The sequence below is a fragment of the Augochlora pura genome, chromosome 7, assembly GCF_028453695.1.
Source record: "Augochlora pura isolate Apur16 chromosome 7, APUR_v2.2.1, whole genome shotgun sequence".
In the NCBI taxonomy this organism is placed as follows: Eukaryota; Metazoa; Arthropoda; class Insecta; order Hymenoptera; family Halictidae; genus Augochlora; species Augochlora pura.
Window position 1 is genome coordinate 34488064 of NC_135778.1, and position 12944 is coordinate 34501007.

The window sequence follows — 12944 nt, forward strand, 5'->3', positions numbered from 1 at the left end:
GTTTATCATAGCAAGAAAGCAAGCGTTCGACCCACCGATTGCGATAAATTGCGAAGAGTGCGATCGTGTTATCCTAAGTTACAAGTTGGAGAGTTAGCCGTGATCCTGATTGGCCCCCAGAGTGCTAGGAGGTTGCCGGACCCGCTATTTTCTCCAAGTTTTCTTTCCATGGGATAAAAAGACGATATTTCGAGGGTGAAAAATCATTTGATCGAGCCCCATTCGTCGAGACGGCGGACGGCAGACGGCGTTCCGTTCCGCGGCCGGAGTCATCTGCCGAGCAATTCGAGGATTGTATCGCGACTCCGGTCTCCGGAGACCATTTTTATCCTTGCCACGTAATCCTCGCGATTTGTCCCGCCGTGTAAACCCCGCCGCGCCGATGGGAAACCCGCTCTCGATTTATAGTCTTCCGCCGACACCGATAACTTTTATCTCTCGCACCCGCAAACATTTAGGCCACGCGGCTTTATCTGGAGTGATCCCGTCGATACGCGGAGCCGATAAGATGCCGCGTTCGGATAACCGCCGAGAGGGTGTCTTTAGCGGTTATGGTCGCGCCGCCGGCAACGGGTTGATTGACTTTCCGAGCCAACTTGTCACTCACCGCCCGCTGGATCCTCGATAAAACCGTTCGCAAAATTATGGACCTTTGGGACTCGGGGCATCGTGCTCGTCTCTTCCTGCTGGAATTTCTTCGACTGCGGGTAACACCGCGCGGAAAATCGTCGCGGTCGGATCGCTTTATTTTCAAACTAACGCTTTGGGATCTCCGCTTTAAGATAACCTTTTAAATTCAAGTCCGTGCTCGTCGTATCGAGAATTGCCAAGTTCGACGAAGTGCCCAGACTTTGCAAAATTTTTTTCGGACACGTCGTTTACCGGGAGACAATCTTCCAACCTTCCTCTTTAATTTAAAGAAAGAAAGAAACACCGCTGCGATTTTTTCTCGCAACGTTACGGCACTTTAAAGCAACCCTTCTCGCGGCCAACCTTTTCAACCCCCACGACCGAAATGCGAGGGTTACTTTAAAGTTCTGTAACTCGGCGCGAAAAAATCGCAGACGAGGTTATTTTTTTTTCTTTTTTAATTAAAGAGGAAGGACTGAACTTTATTACCTTGGAAATGACGCCTCTGAAAAAAATTTTACAAAGTCCGAGTATTTCGAGAAACTGAGCTATTTTCGGTAGGAGAAACGTGGCCTCGCATGTGAAGGGTTACAGCGACGAGGATGCGTCGAGCTTAAAATCGAGAAAGGTGATCTTAAAGCAGAGGTTTCAAGCTTTAATCTAAGAAAAAAAAAGTCATCAACCTACGCCGATTTCTCGGGGAGTTGTCGTCGGTCAAGGTTGACCAATTCTCATCCAGAATTTTCCTACGCTATAATTATCTTTGAAACGTTTATTTTAGTCATCGCAAGCCGGTCGCTGGAATATCCGTGAAAATTGCGGTCGTTTCGTCCAGTTCGAAAAAAAAATGATTCGTTTTAAAAGGTGTTGCGCCGAATCGGCGAAGAAAACGGTAAAGAGAACGCTTCGGAAGTGGAAGACCCCCCGCGGAGAGCCAGAAACGAGCGGTTCGAAACTCATGAGCGGACTCGCTGGCAAACTGGAGCATCGTCTAGCCGTGCAATTTCGAATGTTTCGAGTTGCAACGTCGGTGGAAAAGCTTTCGCGGGGCTGTTTGTCCCATGGAAACGGCGCGCGGCGGCGCGGCTATCTATGATGAATCGCGTGCGCGATAAATAATGCAGGTGTTGATGGTCCGTAGGGCAGAAATAAATTCAGTCACGCAGGTTCGCGGCCGCTCGGCTCCCTTCTAGGTCACGATGCGCAATTATTGAGCGCAATCGAGGACGATATTTATGCCGGCGTTAATATATTTACGCGGCATGCAATTTGTTTGCAGACGCGCGAGATCCTCGAGCAGCCTCGAGAGGCCCGGGAGCTTGCGAGGCCGGCGGGCCCGAGTGGCCCGAGGCCGGCCCGCGAATTATTCCTTCGCAGTTTTCTCAAACGAGACGTCGGATTTTTATGATGTTCGCCGGTGGGGATCGCGACGGGAAACCAACCTTGTTTGCCGCGAGAAAATATGCGCCGGTGAATAGAAGACCGCGGCCTTGCCGGAGCTTCGATTATCCCGAGCAATTAGGAGACGCGAATAACAGCGCGCATAACAAATTATCGGAACGATTACTTGGCTCTCCTGTCGGTCCCTCTCGTCGCAAAGCCGGCGTTTCAATTAATAAATTCGTCAAATCAATACTAAATAAAATTGAATAGAACTAAAATTCAAATCAATATTAGATCAAATTGAATAGAATTAAAATTCAAATCAATATTAAGTAAAATTGAATAGAATTAAAATTCAAATCAATATTAAGTCAATTTGAATAGAATTAAAATTCAAATCAATATTAAGTCAAATTGAATAGAATTAAAATTCAAATCAATATTAAATAAAATTGAGTAGTATTAAAATTCAAATCAATATTAAGTCAAATTGAATAGAATTAAAATTCAAATCAATATTAAGTCAAATTGAGTAGAATTAAAATTCAAATCAATATTAAGTCAAATTGAATAGAATTAAAATTCAAATCAATATTAAATAAAATTGAATAAAACTAAAATTCAGATCAATATTAAATAAAATTGAATAAAACTAAAATTCAAATCAATATTAAATAAAATTGAATAAAACTAAAATTCAAATCAATATTAAATAAAATTGAATAGAATTAAAATTCAAATCAATATTAAGTAAAACTGAATAGAATTAAAATTCAAATCAATATTAAGTCAAATTGAATAAAACTAAAATTCAAATCAATATTAAATAAAATTGAATAAAACTAAAATTCAAATAAATATTAAATAAACTTAAATAGAATTAAAATTCAAATCAGTATTAAATAAAATCGAATAGAATTAAAACCCAGATCAATATGAAATAAAATCGAATAGAATTAAAAGGATAAGAACTGTCTTCCAAATCCTATGATCGTCAAACGAAGAGCGTGCAAGAATATTTGGTTACTTCTTCTCTTAATTCACGATCATTGAAGCTACGAGGATACATTCGTGCGGCACGACGTCAAGAGCGATTAGTTAATTAATTCGAATATCGATGTCGAATGTCGGAGCAGGTTTCGATGGATTGGCCTGCAACGAGGATCGCTCGCCGGTGGACCAGCGCCGTTAGAACCTTGAATTAGCTTGAACTCGCGGCTACGGCTATTCGATTTATATATAGAACTCCGATCAAACGCCCTTCGATACTAATGACAGAGTGTGTATATCGTCCGGTGATAGCGATCCGCCAGTCCGGACACCGATGCACGCGACGCGACCAAAAACGGATCAACAAAATTCGAGACTCGATTACGACTCGGAAACGTTGTCCGATTTACATCGGATTCCGCTTGAACGACCGCCATACTTGCGTCTCGCAGTTATACTTGCGTCTCGCAGTTATACACGCTACAAGTTCGCATGGAAAAATATTTTCAGGAATTTAACCTCTGCACGGTATTTATTCTTCGAAGAAACGAAAAGTTCCACTCGTTTTAATTCCGTAGAAAATGGTGCAGCAAGTGGTTGAAAAGAAATTTAGAATATATCGGAGGCGTCGCGGCGAGCGATACGTGCTCGGTCCTCGCTTTTTTGGACGAGCTGTATAGAGAGCGTCGCGTCGGCGGGTTCGGCGTTAAACAACAATCTGCGGCAAAAAGGCCGCGCGTATCCGAGCAGAAACACACAGCGAATTGGCCGGGGGGGTTCGGAACGATGTTCGTGAACGATTCGAAAACGGGTACGCAAATCGGATCGAGAGGGAGGGGAGGGGAGGGGGGGGAGAGGATGAGGGATGAAAGGGGGATTCGGCGTGCGCGAGTCGAAATCGCGGCCGGAACGGGAGCGGAAGGCCGACGAGGGACGTTTTCCGCGGGCGGATCGCGAGAAAGCAAGCCGGCACACGTTATCTACTTTCCACAAACATGCGGAGCGTGTCCGATCAATAAACGGCTGGCCTCCGGCAGCCGCCAGGCTCTCTTCTCTCTTCTCCGTGTAACCCTCGAATCTTGGCGTGTCGCGTCGCGGTCGCGGTCGCGGTCGCTGCTAACGCGGCGGTGGAAACGCGCGGCCCGGCCGCGACGCGTTTCCCAGCTCGATCCGCGACGAACCGCGCCGATCCGGATCACGGCCGCGTAAAAACAGGAGCAACTGTTGCTCCGAACGCGCCTGGCGAATTTTTCGCCCCGCGCCGCCGTTTCGGGTCGCGCCGCGAGGCGGCCGAACCAGCGAGACCGTTCCTCCGAGACTGCCGAGATATACCCCGACGCGATCCGCAGGAATTTCCCGTGGAATTCTCACGGGAATTCCCCGCACGCGAAAAACGTTCCGACGCGGCTTGCGGCATTTCGACGTCTTAGTTCGCGCGCGCGGCGTCAGCAGAAAGCTGCCAGTACATAATTAGTCGGCCGTCGAATATGAGATATATTTTTGAATTAAAATGGGCATTGTTTTGCTAGCTACTGGACGTAGAACGTGTCTCCGCTTCTTCGTGACAGAGGAGAGTCTACGAGAGACACAGTCTGGCTTTCTCCCTTTTTTATAGTTCGTTAAACACGAATCGAAAAAGGTCAAAATTAGTATTTAATCTAGATACAACTTTGCGAAAAATAAATGTGCTCTTAGCTCATTCTGAAGCACGAAGCTTTCAGACTATACATTACTCATTTCCCATTGAAACGATTCACAACTTGTCTTCCTCAAAATGCTGCAAAATTGACGCTACGTTTACGGAGTAATAAAAGCAGCCGTTTTATATTTGTTTATGAAAGTAACGATTTATTCTAATCGTTAATGTAATCGATAAATAAATATAAATAATTATAGTATAATTATAATATAGTAGTATAGTATTATACTAGTTTACTATACTATTTTATTATACTAGTAAACTATACTTATTATACTAGTATAGTATAGTATAATTATAATATAATATATTATATATTAAAATCTGAATAATAGCACGTTAACAAATCAGTGATCCGTCATTTTGACGGATTCCGTAAATCTAGTGTTAAACACCCCTAATTCGCAATTAATCCGCAGAAACGTTGGAAAATTTCTCAACGATGTACAACGCGCACCAATGAATTATTTCAAGTTTCCAAAATCCAAAAGTCGTGTCACCAGCACACACACGGCCGACAGGCGTAGTAGTCGGAAGGCGTTAGATTCCTCTGCAGCGGGAAAAAAAGCCGCGGCACTGAAATTTTTCGGTGAAAAACGGGCTCGCATAAATCGCGGCGAGCATCGGCCGAATTATTTAGGTCCGTTCCAGATTCGGCGACGGCGGATTTATTTTCTGGCCGATGGGATGGATCGTTTCAGCCGGCACAACACGCCGAAGTCGATCCTAATACGTTTGATGCGCGTCCGCGGAAATGAAAGACGGAAAGCCGGCACACGGGCGTTCTAACAATAGGCGCCGCGCATCGGCCATCGAACATTTACCGCCCGGGAACCCATTGTTTCCGCGGTTGGGGTTCGAATATCTTGACCGAGGTACCCCGATGCTTATCAAAATTTCACGACTCGATCCTCTTAGCGGTCTTCCAAAGGGATCGATCCCTTTGGTTTCATTTAGCTTCGGTATATTAGATTGAAACCCTGGCGGACGCGATGGACGTTCATATTTTCGTAGACCGGTTTTGCTCTGGATCGAATTGACTGGAATGACTTGCCGGACCGCTCCAATAAAGAGAACCGTATTATTTATTAAGATTCGCTGAATCGACATTAAAAAACGAAAAATGTCGCTGCTCGAAAACGTATATCATAGAAAATTTTTCGATAAAAATTGGCTAACTTTAACCAACGATAACTGCGCGAGAAATCATCGCAGGACGATGACTCTATTTTTAACCCGAAGCTTGAAAACCTCCTCTTTAAGATCGCGCTTCTCGATTTTAAATTCGACGCATTTTCCCTGCTGTAACTCTTTAAAGGCCGTGTTCGTCGTATTGAAAATAGACAAGTTTCAAAAAACGCCTGTAAAATTTTTTCCAGAGACGCCATCTAGAATAAAATTAAGTTCGATCCTTCTCCTTTAATATAAAAAAAAAAGAAAGAAACTCGGCTGCGAATTTTTTCCGCAGAGTTACAACACTTTAAAGTGAGCCCCGCGTTTTGGGCGCAGGGGTTGAAAAGATTGCACGCGAGCAGGGTTACTTCAAAGTGCCGTAACTTTGCGGGAAAAAATCGCAAGCCCCGTTTCTCTCTCTTTTTTTTCGAATTAAAGGGGAAGCCTCGGTCTTTGTTTCCCCGCGAAGCGGCAACTGCGAAAAAAATTTTCCGACTTCCGCGCGTTTCGTCAAACTTGCCTCTGTTAACCCTTTAAATTGCGGAAACACGCGACAACCGCGCCGGTGAAACTCGACGGTTCTCGCGAGGCAACGGATATCAAAAGTATCGGAGGAGATAAAAAATTGAAAATTCGGTGCGCGTTTGAAAGTTTCGAGTGTCGTCGCGCGTATTCTAATTAAACGTAGAATCAAAGGAACACAGCGTGGAAGAGAGCCGGGACGGATTTGTAATTAAAAAGTGTCTGGCCCCGGCCCTTTGAGCAGCGGACTATGACGGCGCGCCACTTACAATCCGCGTTTATTGTCGCCCATTTTCCCGGACGGTGTAACCCGGCTGCGCGGCGTCGCCAGCGGATCGTGAAATAAGTTTATAACGAGACGTCTTTCGAGCAAAGGGAAACGAAAGATGAAGTTGTCGGAACCGATAGAAACTGTTGGACCAATATCTTGGTCTACCGTGTTATAAGCTTCCAGAACTTGTTGCAACTTCGCGCACCGGGATCCGCGATTTTCCCCGACTGCCGTACGAGAAACCTGGAATTAATGCTCGGGGTTTTCTGACTAGAAGCGAATTAGAAATCCAAACTGGGCGGCGACGGTGGCGGGGGTTGTCAGACTCGCCGCGTAACGATGTTGGCAGCGTCAGTGACCGGTTAACTTGTCGCGTGAACGAAGCTCGCGTGCAACGTTCGGCGCCCTGTAATTCATACTTTTCGCTTTCCAGTTGAGCCTGCCAGGCTTTATCATCCCATAAAACTCTTATCCGCGAGGGACCGACGACCGACGCGCGATCGTCACCTTTCTAAGCGGCCGTTGTTTCTGCGAAACCGTAAATCTTTTCGCAAATATCGGGGATCGTTTCTCGAGCGTCCCGTCGCGAAACCGCGCATAAATAATCGCGGAATTTCAGATACCAGAGATAAGTGGGGATCCTGTTATCTACGCGTTCGTGGGAAAATTAGCAGCTGCCGTTTTCGACCGGTAGACTAATGAATATAATTACAGTACACCGATATAGATGTTGTTTCAAACTGGTACTCGCTATCTATACTAAAAGAAATTTTAACGTATCAGTGTATAGAATATAGCGATGTAATGTATCGAAAAATATAGGAAAATTTTCATTCGATCTCTCTCGACGCTCGTTTCATCTTAGTTTCATTCGGTTAATAAAAATGATGGCGGGTGTTCAACGATACGACACTACTAGAGGCCGACGTGATGGTAAAAGTTCTGTTAATTAAATTCCCCCGAACATTATCGGGCGAATCACTCACGGCATCTCTTAATTAATTTTCCCATTGGTTCTTAAGAGGCTTTGGACAGTCATTCGTTCGGAACATGAACTAGATGGCGTGATCATTGTGTGTTCCAGCCACGATTGTGTTCCCCTTGACGAGTGGAACAATGCCGAGCCACAGAAATTTGTTACAACGAAACACATTCTCGCCTCTTTGTGCGTTGCAATTAATTCCACTGGCTTTGCAGGGAATGAAACATTATTTGAACGTGCTACTAAATTGAACACGTTTTAATTAAAATCGCTATTAAAAATGCTAGTCGATTTTATTAGATTAAAACGTACCGTCGGAGGTATTATTGAAATCATTTTGCAACGTTAACCTGGCAATATCAGATTAAAATCGGGGAGCATTTACCGTCGCGATTATAATTTATTGACAATTTTATTAATCGGCTCTATAATTAATTCCTCTTATTATTAATTTTGCATAAAATCACCCTTCTCTCAAGCATACCGCATGACATTAAGGGTACAGGAATAAATGAATAATTCCGTGACCTTGGGGAAGATCTTGGAGTGACCTATACTGCCCGGATTCAAAGTAACGCGTGACATTTACCGCGAACAAATTGGATGGCCGATACTCTCGACTCGAGGAAAATCCCGCAAACGGGTCCAATTGGGAGCTCGCGAAATTCCTCCAATTTGATAATCGTTAACTTAATGAGAGAAACGTTCGTTAGCCACGCAACTCAATGAACCCGGGTGTTCGAACCCCTTTCGTACGTGTTTCAGGATTACATTCGCCGGCACACGCGGCACGCCTAATTAAATGTTCTAAGTACGGTGATGCTTATAAATAGTTGTCGAAGGGGTTCAAGATAATTTTCCACGTACAGGGGCACCGCGTCGATAGTGACGTGGATTATGATGGCATCCTCGTGTCGCGTCGTCACGCCGCATAAACAAAGTAAAATAACAAGATGACGTGCGCATAATTTTCACAGAATATTTCAAAGATACCGTCAGCGAAAATCGAATGAACGTTATTACACATTATCTTCGCGACACGCGAAACGAGTTAGCGAATTGTTGGCAAAATTGGCGATCTTTGAACACTTACAACTTCGTAAAAAAAGATCGCACGGCAATCAACATTAGCTTATTTTAACGCTCGAAGCGTCCACTTTTGCCATAAATCATTCGTTTTCTCCGGCGACTATTGCACGCGACGCGGCGAGCGAGAAACCGAAGCCTGGAAAATGCTGCGGGTTGAGCGGTGCTCGCGTATCTGCCAACGCGCCCGCGAGCCTGCAGTAATTAACGAGTAGTTAACGCGGAACGAGGAGAAACTGAAATTGAACGAAACGAAACGATGGAGGAGTTTTAAACGTGCGGACGGTGAAGGAACTGTGCGGCGAAGGTGCTCGCAAGTTGGACCGACTTTAAGGGACACTCACGGAATTTTGTTACCGTCGTTCCGAGAAACTACCCCCCTATCAAAATCGTCGTCGGAGTTTGATTGGCACTACGGCGCACGGCACTACTGGCCAGAGCAAGAGACTCTCGATTTAACACCCTGTGATTCTTTTTACGGGGGCCGCGACAAGGACGAAGCCTTTATCCTTATCGTTTCCTCGAAGATTTCGAGAATCCGTGGCAGAGTGTTATTCCCGCGTTTGACGAACACTTCTTTCCAGCTCCGTATCGCCAGCTAATGGCCCCGCTTTCGAACAATCGTAATTAACCCAGTTCTATTAAAATACCCGTGGATGACTTACTCGAATCTAAATTGCAGAAGACGGACCCGCCCGTTGTTCCGCCCTCTCCCGTTGTTTCCTCGATTTACAAATTTCATTCGAACGGAGCTCGATCGAGTGACTCGACGAGACCTGAATATCTTCTGAATATCTTTTCTGTTTTACGTAGATTACTGTTAGTTTCATTCACTTAATATTAACGAGCGAGATGCCCTTTTAATGTTTTACAAAAATTCAATAATGATAATAGTAGTAATAGAATAATAATAGTATTAGGTATACAGGAAAGTTCTGTCGAATAACATTATATCGAATTTAAATAATTATGCATATTCATTCGTTTGAGTCATATATTATTCAGAAATGTTATTTACAAATTGCCGTCGCGCTGGCTATAGGTTATGGTTAATGAAATGAAATTATATTACGAATATTATTAAATGTACGAAAAATTTGATTATAGTCTTTCACTTCGCAGACAGAATTTTCCGGTAGATCTAACAGTAATAATAAAATAATAATAACTTAATAATGAAATAATAATAGAAATATAAATGTAAGAAGCCTGTGAACGTTTTTTTAGGGTCGATTACAGGCTCGTGAGAAAACATGGCGTTGTCAACAGAGAAATACAGACACGTACAACACGTCTCGGTTGCTCTGCCCCCGGGAAAAATGAATTTCATCGAAATCAATGATACGGTGTCGGCTAACGTTCGTCTGCCGGTCTATAGACACACAACGCCCGACGATTGATTCGCCCTGGTAAATACAAGACACCGGCAGCAGCGAGCATACACCGCGCGTGTAGAGTCGGGAACGAAATAAGGTGTCGATCGCGAGTCTCGCCGAATTAAGAAACTTCGTCTTTAGCAAAGGTAGAGAACTGTAGTCAAACTTTCAAATGACTCCGTAGTTCATTGTCGTAGGATTCTTTTCAAACAAGTTACACCGGCTCGAATGTCACCGATTGTCTTTCGAGCTCCTTCTCCCGCAGCTTATTGCTCGGCAACCGATCCAGCTGCACAATGAAAATCTATTAGACGCGATTGTACTTCTTCTGTTCGACTGATGAAAACGGCGAATTTATGGTATCTTTTTATCGGGCAAGCAATATCGACGATCGAAGGGAGAAATTTCTCGCTGGACTAATTTATCTCCGAGCACGATCGATGGTTTCTAGTATAAAACGATCCGTTATTAGTTTAATTCTTCAGGATCGAGACGACTGTTCAAATCACGATTATCCAAGACAGTTAAAAAGTATTGGATCGGTTGTTCCTTAGCATGGGAAAGCAGAGAAACGGTGTACTCAAATAAATAATAAACTCAATTTTATTGCTACACGTAAATCCAATCGTTTTTATGCTACTTTAAGCGCTTTTGTTGTGGATACTTTTAATCTTAACCCCTTGCCGTACCATTTTCTTTATAATTACAACGACCGGAAGTTTCTCATCTATAATATTTTTTGAGAGGAGGAAAGACAATTTAGATTTGTCGCGTGGCTACAGTCGCTTCAATATTGAAAGATTGATGACAGGAAATTAGAATTTTAGTCAAATTAAAACAACGGAATAGCATTCACACGAAATAAATTATTACTAGAAATTTTCGTTGCGTGCCAGATTCGCCAAAGTATGACAAGGGATTAATAGATTAATATGACAAGGGATTACGTAAATTCAATCGATCAAAACGATCAATTGAATTTACGTAAGATAACGTAGTTTATCTTACTCGATAAGTACAACGTCAGGCGATGCTTAAAAATAAATTAAAGCCACTGGACGCCGTTATAAACGGTTAGTAATCCCGCTGGAATTTTCCCGATCGCCGATGATCGTCCGTCAAGTCGCCAAATTGATCATGCTCTTTTTTTTCCCCCGTTAACCAGCGATTAATACCGGACTAGCCACGGGAGACAAACTGTGGCCGAGTAATCGTTAACTATACACACGCACACGCGCACATGTTCGGACTCGTTCAGAGCCCGCATCGCATCGGATCGCGTCGCGACAATTTGCTATTATGACATCCCGGTGTCGTGTCCGTCGCGAAACGAACCAACGAACGAACGAACGAACGATCGATCGAGGAGACAAGACATAGTAACTAATCTTGCTGATCGATTCACGGTTGCCAAGTGACTGTTACCTAAACACGATCCTCCTCGGTGCGTGACCTAGGCTTTCTTTGATCACGGATAAACAGAGGAGGAGCTGTTGACATTTCGCCTAAACGGCCGAACGCCAAGGACGAACCGTCCCCCTTCCACGGATAGCCTAAACTCGCTGTCGCGCGCCGTTAGTGTAAGATGGCAACCGGCTAGAGCAAGAGACTGTGTACAGAGGTGTCCGAATACCGCCAAATGCTATTTGCACGGTTGTTTCCTCGATGGCAATTTTCTGCGCCGCGAACCGAACGTTTGCTTTGGGAAATCATTGATTTTCGTGACCCTCGGCGAGTCTTCAAGGTCCACGTCCTTAGGTGGTACATTACATGCTACTGTGATCGAAAAGTGAGGTGAAATTGTCATTTAAAACCCCCGGGCATTAGGAAGGCGGGTCAATTTTTTTCCGCCTGGCCAAACTGTCAACAAAGAATATTATTTGAGCGTTATATGTGTAAGCGATCTCTGAGATGGTAGCCGGTCAGGCGGCGCACTATTTATGTTTCCGAGATAAGGAGGTCTCTGTTTAGGTGATGAGATGGTTCATCGAGGGGAGGAGGCCCTTTTTCCGAAGAGAAAGGGCAGTCGAATAAAGATCTTTGAGAAAGAAGCAGCCCACCTAATTCCTCACCTTGTGTCATCTACATATGTGTCGTTTGCGTGAAGCTATTCGTTTGAAACGGCCGGAATTATGGGCGAACGACTCTTGGTTCCTTCATCGCGATAATGCACTATGTGATACTGTATTGGTTCTTCGCGACTTTTAAAAGACTTTTCAAAAACTCGACTCGTATCGTTCCGCAGCCACCGTGTTCGCCTGATTTGGCTCTGTGCGACTTCTGGCTATTCAGCAAACTCAAAAGGCCAATGCGGGGCGCCGTTTTGACACGATCGAGGTGATGAAAACCGAATCGAAGAAGGTCTTGAAGGTTATACCGGAAAAAGACTATTCCGACTGTTTCGAGGACTGGAAAAAGCGTTGGCAAAAGCGCGTTTTATCGGACGGGGATTACTTTGAAGTGGATGAAATTCATTTGTAAGAATAAATAAAGAATTTACATTTTATAAACAAATTCACCTCACTTTTTGATCACAGTATTATGACAATGGTGGAGTGACGCGAGATATCATTCGATGGGAGAAACTCCCCTTTGGACATTCTTCGATAATAGTAACACCCTAAAACAATATACAGTTACAATTATTACAGAGTTATTTATTAACTCAATTCTCTAGCCAGCTTAAAATGATAACATCGAACTAAGTCAACAAGAATTAATACAGCCAATTAATATTCAACCAACTGAACCGTAACTGGAACTATTATTTCGACCAATCTCTGTCTGCAACATTTATCCTTTAACGTTGTTCGCGATTAAATTAATCCGTAT

General features: G+C 43.9%; 1 protein-coding gene across 1 annotated transcript in view; it reads left to right on the forward strand.

The window, feature by feature from the left end:
* LOC144471998 (voltage-dependent T-type calcium channel subunit alpha-1H-like) overlaps positions 1–12944 on the forward strand; it is an 81758-nt gene that overhangs the window by 11951 nt on the left and 56863 nt on the right. The gene's annotated exons all lie outside the window — the stretch shown is intronic.